Source organism: Medicago sativa, chromosome 4, assembly GCF_051527215.1.
Source record: "Medicago sativa cultivar Bolivia chromosome 4, Bolivia_mono, whole genome shotgun sequence".
Classification (NCBI taxonomy): Eukaryota; Viridiplantae; Streptophyta; class Magnoliopsida; order Fabales; family Fabaceae; genus Medicago; species Medicago sativa.
In genome coordinates this window covers 77677918-77686764 of record NC_140752.1, presented here as the reverse complement: position 1 = coordinate 77686764, position 8847 = coordinate 77677918, and positions in this window count along the sequence as shown.

The window sequence follows — 8847 nt, the reverse complement described above, 5'->3', positions numbered from 1 at the left end:
CTTGAAGACTTCATTATATCTGGCATTGACAGAAGCAGAGTGGCTTCTATGATTTATAGCATTTACAAGAACAATGGCAGAGGAATTGGCTTTCCAGAAGTGAAACTGGAGAAAACCAATCTAAAGTCTTGTTGTGAATGCATCAAGGAAGGTCTGAAAACATTCTTTGTACCAGAAGGGGCTGAGTTGGAAACTGTTGTTCAATCAGAACCTGAAGCTTCTAGTTCTAAGGCTAAGATTACTTCAAAGCCAAAGAACTCTAAGTCAAAGGCTATGATCAAATCTGATTCCAAAACTTCAAAGGTTAGGATCCTGAAAAGATCAGAACCTATTCCTCAGAGTCTGGTGAAACCAAAATCTGGGGTTCTGAAGTCTAAGTTTCAGAAGAAGACAGTTACTGCTTCTGAAGTACCAAAACCTAAGGTGATGGCTAATCAGAAGCAACCCAACTCACAGCACAAGGTACAAGAAGTGAAGAGTAAAGCCTTAAGTACTAACCTTCCAGGACCCATAGAACAATGGGTACCTAAATCTAAAAATGTCAATAATGCAGGTATGTCTAAGAGCAGTGCCAAAGCAAAGATCATGGTACCTAGACAGCGGTTGCTCAAGACACATGACAGGAGACAAGTCCATGTTCCTCAGCCTAACAATGAAAGAGGGAGGAAATGTGAAATTTGGAGGCAACCAGTCAGGCAGGATCATAGGTACAGGAACTATTGGTAATTCCTCTACCTCAATTAATAATGTATGGTTGGTAGATGGTCTTGAACATAACCTTTTGAGCATAAGTCAATTTTGTGATAATGGTTATGATGTGCTTTTTGAAAAACCCAACTGTACAGTAATCAACAAGAAAGACAAATCCATTGTGTTCAAGGGAAAGAGAGTTGACAATGTCTATAAAATCAATTTTTCTGAACTGGCTGATCAGAAGGTGATCTGCCTACTATCAGTGAATGATAAGAAATGGATGTGGCACAGAAGGTTGGGACATGCTAACTGGAGGTTAATCTCTAAGCTTAGTAAGTTACAACTTGTGAAAGGGCTACCAGACATTGACTATCATTCAGATGCACTTTGTGGTGCATGTCAGAGAGGGAAAATTGTGAAATCATCTTTTAAAACCAAAGACATTGTCTCAACCTCAAGACCTTTAGAATTACTCCATATTGATTTATTTGGACCAGTGAGTACTGCATCCTTATATGGAAGTAGATATGGATTAGTCATTGTTGATGATTACAGCAGATGGACTTGGGTGAAATTCATAAAGAGTAAAGATGTTGCGTGTGATGTATTCAGTAGCTTCTGCACTCAAATTCAATCTGAAAAAGAATCAAAAATTTTGAAAGTCAGAAGTGATCATGGTGGAGAATTTGAAAATGAGCCATTTGAAGCTTTTTGTGAAAAACATGGAATTTTCCATGAATTCTCTTCTCCTAGAACACCACAACAAAATGGAGTTGTAGAGAGAAAGAATAGAACTTTACAAGAAATGGCCAGAACCATGATTCATGAAAACAATTTACCAAAACATTTTTGGGCAGAAGCAGTGAATACAGTATGCTATGTTCAAAACAGGATCTATATTAGACCTATTTTGGAGAAAACAGCATATGAACTCTTTAAAGGAAGAAAACCCAATATCTCTTACTTTCATCAATTTGGATGTACTTGTTACATTCTGAACAACAAGCTCTACCTAAAGAAATTTGATGCCAAGGCCCAAAGAGGAATCTTTTTAGGTTACTCTGAAAGGTCAAAGGCATACAGAGTGTATAATTCAGAAACACTCTGTGTTGAAGAATCTATGCACGTTAAATTTGATGACAAGGAGCTTGAAGATAAAACTTCAAAGCAGGGTGAAAGTTTTGCAGAGATACAGGTTCCTGAAGCTACTCCAGAACCTGATCAGATAGCTGAGTCTGAAGATAGTCCAGAAGCTGAACCCACATCAGAAGCGCAAGATGAAACTGCTTCTGATGAAGCACAAGATGGCTCACATCAAGAAGATCCTCCCAGAAACACATTCAAACACAAGTCTTCACATCCTGAGGAGCTAATCATTGGAAACAAAGATAGTCCAAGAAGAACAAGATCACATTTCAGACAAGAAGAGTCAATGATTGGACTAATCTCAATGATTGAACCTACAACAGTTGATGAAGCACTTTCAGATGATGGATGGATCCTAGCTATGCAAGAAGAGTTGAATCAATTTCAAAGAAATGATGTGTGGGATCTGGTACCCAAACCTCAGCACAAGAACATTATTGGAACAAAATGGGTATTCAGAAACAAGCTGAATGAGCAAGGTGAAGTAACAAGAAACAAAGCCAGACTTGTTGCACAAGGGTATAGTCAACAAGAAGGCATTGATTACACTGAAACGTTTGCTCCAGTTGCAAGATTGGAAGCAATCAGGTTACTTCTTTCCTATGCAGTTAATCATGGCATAATATTATATCAGATGGATGTCAAGAGTGCATTTCTCAATGGTGTCATAGAAGAAGAAGTGTATGTTAAGCAACCTCCTGGATTTGAGGATATTAAATATCCTGACCATGTTTTTAAACTGAAGAAATCACTATATGGCTTGAAACAAGCTCCCAGAGCTTGGTATGATAGACTAAGTAATTTCTTAATCAAAAATGATTTTAAGAGAGGACAGGTTGACACTACACTCTTCAGAAGGACCCTTGGGAAAGATATTCTTGTTGTGCAAATATATGTTGATGATATAATATTTGGTTCTACTAATGCATCTCTTTGCAAGGAATTTTCTGAGTTAATGCAGGATGAATTTGAAATGAGCATGATGGGAGAGCTGAAGTTCTTCCTTGGCATTCAAATCAATCAATGCAAAGATGGAGTCTATGTTCATCAATCAAAGTACACAAAGGAGCTTCTGAAGAAGTTCAAACTTGAAGATTGTAAAGTGATGAACACTCCAATGCATCCTACGTGCAACCTGAGCAAAGAAGATGAAGGAGCTAAAGTAGATCAGAAGCTGTATAGAGGTATGATTGGTTCTTTGTTATACCTCACTGCATCTAGGCCAGATATTTTATTCAGTGTATGCTTGTGTGCAAGATTCCAATCAGATCCTAGAGAATCTCATATGACTGCTGTCAAGAGAATCTTCAGGTATTTGAAGGGAACAACTAATCTTGGACTCCTTTATAGGAAATCCTTAGATTATAAGCTAATTGGATTCTGTGATGCTGATTATGCTGGTGATAGGATTGAAAGAAAATCAACCAGTGGCAATTGTCAATTTCTGGGTGATAATCTTATATCCTGGGCTAGCAAAAGACAAACAACTATTGCTATGTCTACAGCAGAAGCAGAATACATTTCAGCTGCAAGTTGTTGTACACAACTACTTTGGATGAAACATCAGTTGGAAGATTATCAGATAACTGCTAACAGTATTCCCATTTATTGTGATAATACTGCTGCTATTTGTTTGTCTAAAAATCCAATTTTGCATTCAAGAGCTAAGCACATTGAAATCAAACACCATTTTATCAGAGATTATGTTCAAAAAGGAATTTTAGATATACAATTCATTGATACTGAAAATCAATGGGCTGATATATTTACTAAGCCTTTAACTGTTGAAAGATTTGATTTTATAAAGAAAAATTTGAACATGCACTTCGTGTCTGATTAAATGTTTGCTTGCTCCTGAATAGGATTTTAGGTTCTGAAGTTAGTTCAGAAGCAGTAGTCCATCAGAAGCTCTTTATTGAGGTTCTGAGGAAAACTCGCTTCTGATGATGACATCAGCATCTGAAGTCCAGAAGCTGGATTTGTTGCTTCTGAATAGTTGAATAAGTGGAAACGTTGGGAGTTACTTTTTAAAGTAACTTCTGGCCCACTAACCTGGTAGTTACTCTGTGAACTTCTTACGTGGCCTGTATGTGTTGGTGTATAACTAAAAAGGGCAATGATGATTTAAAAGCTTTGAAAGTACTTTTCACGCGCCCCCAATTTCGTCATTAATGTTATGTTTGTTTGTCTCTTTTGAATTGCAATCGTTTTACTTTTAACACTTTGTCAATTCACACACTACTCACTCACAACAAACACATTTGCTCTCAAACCGTTTGCGAAGTAAGCGCATTCTCTCAACCTTAGAACCCTAAAATCTTCATCTTCTTCAAATCTTCGTCAATCATCAAATGGCATCATCAAGCTCAAAAGTTTCAGAATCTACTTCAAACAAGCAAAGCGTATCAGAATCTGGGTCCATCTACAAAGAAAAGACTATGGATATTCCATGGGAATCCTTGATAGTCCAAATAGAGTCACCAGTGGATTTTACTTCACTCAAGAAGTACGAAGTAAACATGGAAGGTTTAATAGAAACACAGGAGCTGTCTGAGTATTTCAGAATGCTAAATGGGCCAACATATGTGAATTTGGTCAAGGACTTCTGGTTAAAAGCTGAAGTGTACAATGAAAAGCCTGCAAAAGTTGCAAGCAAACAAGCTGGGTCAAAGAAAGGGAAAATGGTCATGGATATGAATCCTACATCATTTGACAGCTTAGAAATAAGGTCTGAAGTGATGGGCATTCCTATAACCATTACTGAGGAAGTTATAGCTAAAGCTTGTAGAAGGCATGCAGAGGGAAGATTCCAAGAAATAGTCAGGAAGGAAGATGTCCTGCTACAAGGTTACTACAACACTCTTTTGGGTGGGAAGAAGGATGCAAAGCCTTCTGAAATGGAGATTCACAACAGGATGTTGGTGAAGTTCAGTAATGATTGCTTCTTTCAAAGAGCAGGAGGATCTGACCAACCCAACAATCAACAGAAGCTAGCAATTTACTTCATGGCTATTTTGGATAAGATAAACTTCCCAAGATATGTAATGGATCATCTCTGCTGGGCCATAAATGAAAGCACTATCAGAGGAAGAAAACAAGTACCCTATGGAAGATTGCTGTCTGAAATCTTTCATCAAGGAAGGGTGCTGGAGTTCTTAAAAAGGACAAGGAGTGCTTCTGATAAATGTTTCAAAGTCTCTACTGCTGAAAGGACTATCAGTAGCAGGAGCTTACACTCTATGAAGTTCTTCAAAGAAGCTCCTAAAGATGAAAAGTGGTTAGAGATGACAACTGCTGAAACTGAGATAATCAGGGACTTTCCTCCCATCGTTAAGGAAAGTGACTCTGATTTCCTAGTTCAATCAGTAGCTGAGTATGTCCTGGAAGAAGATGCAAGCACTCAGGAGGAAGCTGTTCCTGCTAAAGTAAAGAAGGTAAAGAGTGTCACTGCATCAGAAGCAATTACTGATAAGGGCAAGCAAAAGAAGGATGTCAAAAGAAAGAGGGGGAAAGCTGAAACAGTTTATCACAAGGAAAAACTGGATGAAGCTTTGGATGAAATAGAAAAGGAGGAAGTTGAGCCCAAGCTGAAGAAGAAAAAGGCACCTGTTGATATAAAAAGCTCTATGGTTGAGCTGACTCCTGCCAAGGCCAGAATGGCTAAGGAATTTGCTGCTTTTAAGTTATCAGAGTTACAGGAGAAGAAGAGAATTAGGGCTGCTTCTATTCCCATAAAAAGAAGCAAGGACAGATCAGAGTCAGTCATCACAGAAGAGCATCTGAATAAAGCTCTTGATGGGATAAAGGCAAATGAGCACAAGAAGAAGGCATCTGAACTAACCTTCACTCCAATGGTTGAAGTAACTTCTGATATGGAGAAAGAAGCTGATGGGCAAGCTGTTCAGATGCTAGCTGAATTAAAAAGGAAAGGAGCTCAATACAATTTGGAGAGGGATCAAAGGCTCAAGGCTTCAGGCCTGGAGAATTGTGATGAATTTTTCAAGAAGAAGTCTGAAGAAGTCAAGGAAGTGGCTGTTAAAGCTTCAGAAGCGGTTCTGAAAGCACCTAGTACTATCACTTCTGAAGCTGGCCCTGCAGATCAGGTAATTCAGATTCCAGTCACCTCTATCCCCACTTCACCCTCTTCACCATTAGCACCTGAACCAATAGAAGACACTTCTGTCTTAGACAATCTTGCTCTCCACTACTCAGGTGAGTTACCCATAGACAAAACCTCAGAAAAAGCCTCTGAAGCAACTCCAGAAGCAGCTGCTTCTGAAAACGTTGTTTCAGAAAACCCCCATCAACAAACACCTGAACCACAAAAACCCACAACACCCCCACAATCACCAATAGCCATCATTGACCCCCAACTCAACACTCAAACATCAACTTCACCACAACAACCACCATCTGAAACTGAATTTCAACCTTTACCTGAACACTCTCCTGAACCAACTCCCATGGATGTTGACATCTCTCTAGTCAATGTTCAAGCCTCAACCTCCACCACACACATTGATTCTGACCAGCCCTCATCTTCTAACACACAAACACACCTTACCATTCCAGTTCCTAACCCTATTCAAGACTTAGAAATCAGTGATTCTGATCTTGAAATCCTTGAACATCCACCCACAAACATCCTGGAATCTGGATATATCAATTCTGAGCTTCAGACAATCCTTAGTCAATTGCTTAATCTTGTGGATCAACGAAGGACAATTGATCTCACAAGTGCATATGAAGACTCCTGGGCATCACTTCAGAACCGGGCAACTGAGCTAATTGAAAGCTTAAGGGCTAAGTGCATCAGAAGCAAAGAAGCTTCTGTCAGGAAATTAATGGAGCATCTGAATCAGAGTCTCAGAGTAAGAAGTTCTACACTGCTCCTGGCAAACCAGCCTTTCTTCTTAGAAACGGATTACTTGACCAGAGAAGCAAGGTTGTGTAAGCTTCTGAAGAAACAGATGGCACAGCAGCAGCAAGAAGCTAAGGAAAGGGAACAGGCTCTTCTCCAGAGGCAACAACAGCTTGAAGAACTGTTGCAGAAGAAGATTGAAGAAATGGAGGAGATGAAGAAACAACATCAAACCAACACTTAGTTGCACACCCCTGTGTTTTTCTTTTTGTTTGTTGTTTGTTTTGAATTCCTAGTCCTTGCTTCTGAAACCATTCTGTTTTAATTCTCTTTGCTTCTGAATGCTTACTGATTCTGACTGTTTAGCTGCTTCTGACAATTGAATATACATTTTTTTTTTCTCTGATTTATTTAGTTCATTGCTTAGTATACTCTCTCACGTTTGAGTTTTTCTCATATCTTTTTGTCTTTTGTGCTTAGATTTATTTTATTTTTTTTGATAATGACAAAAGGGGGAGTATATGTGACAAGTATTTAAAGGCTCTGAGCCCCATTAATGGCATTTGAAATTTTTGAAAAACTTCTATCTTTTTACCTTATTGGTATAAGCTATGAATGAACAAAGGAGTATCAAAATTTCAAGTAAAGTTAATTGAACCATTCTTCTTATCTATAAGTAAATTCTTTCAATGATTCAATTTTGCTTTTAAGCTCTGATAATAATTATTGCGCGCAAAATGAATTTAATTAACCTGGATAGAACTTAGGGGGAGCTTACAAACCTCACCTTAAAGACTATCAGACTCAGGGGGAGTTTGAGCTTACAAACCTCAGATTCTGAGCTTACAAACCTCAGAACCCCAAAGTCAACTTGTTAATTAGATTAACAACAATTGATCAATTTTAAATACTTTTGTTTGTCATCATCAAAAAGGGGGAGATTGTTGGAACAAAATGTGTTTAACAATAAACTTTAAAGAGTTTTGATGATAACAAGGTATTAAAAATTGTAAATTGGATTAGCTAATATTTGTTCAAGTGTACAGGACCATAATTATAAAGTTACATCATCATTGGTTCTGAATGAGCAAATAAAGAGCTATGGAAACAACAAAAATTTGAAGCTTGGACGCTCCTGAAGGCAACTTGCTCCTGAAGAAAAAGCGCTCCTGAAGAAATAGCGCTCCTGAAGAATAGTGCTCCTGAAGACAAGAGGTCCAGAAGTCACATCATCAGAAGCTGCATCATCAGAAGCTGCATCATCAGAAGCTGCCTCATCAGAAGCCATTTCACCAGAAGCTGAATATCAACTGGATTTGCAAAGAATCAAGAATTGAAGAATCATCAATGCAAAAGCTGTCTATTGGATTCGAAAACACAAACAAAGGATTAGTGGAGCTTGCAACGGTCATTTCAAAGGTGTTTGAAGATGTGTGTTTGCAATTTGGACGAAAGCGTTGACATTGTACTTTGTACGAATTGTACAACCACGTTCTCCACTACTCTGTTTTGTGTCTGCACTTCAAGACAAGAAAACAGCTCCAGAATACGGTCTCGCCTGCATAGATGTTCCTTTGGATAAGGAATGGATTTCAAATTTGTTCTTCATAGGACAACAACCAAATCAGGCAAAAGATCATTGGTGAAAGATCAAGCTTCAACAACGACTCTTTGGTGTGCTGGCAATTTCACAACGTCTCTTTCACACCTCTATATAAAGGAGTGAAGACCTAGAGAATTGGTAATGCAAGAACGCTGAACGAAAGACTCACAAGATTCTCACAAGTACCAAACCTCTGCTGAAATTGTTCTGCATTCACTTAGAATTTCTGTGTCTCAAAGTCATATCTTAGAAATTCTTAAGTCCATTGAGTCTGTATCTGATTTGTATTGTGAGCACCTCTGATTGTATATCAAGTGTTCAACCTTAAACAATTTTCTGTGTAATTTTGTTTAGTTAGGAAGTCTCTTGCAGTTGTGCTTGAGCAGGAAGTCTCTTGATTGTGTTCTTGAGCAAAGGAAGTCTCTTGCTTGTGTGCTTGAGCATTGGAAGTCTCTTGCTTGTGTGCTTGAGCATTTGTAATCAGATATTACTCATAGTGAAATCTCCTTGGAAGTGCAAGGGGGACTGGACTACTTCCGGATTG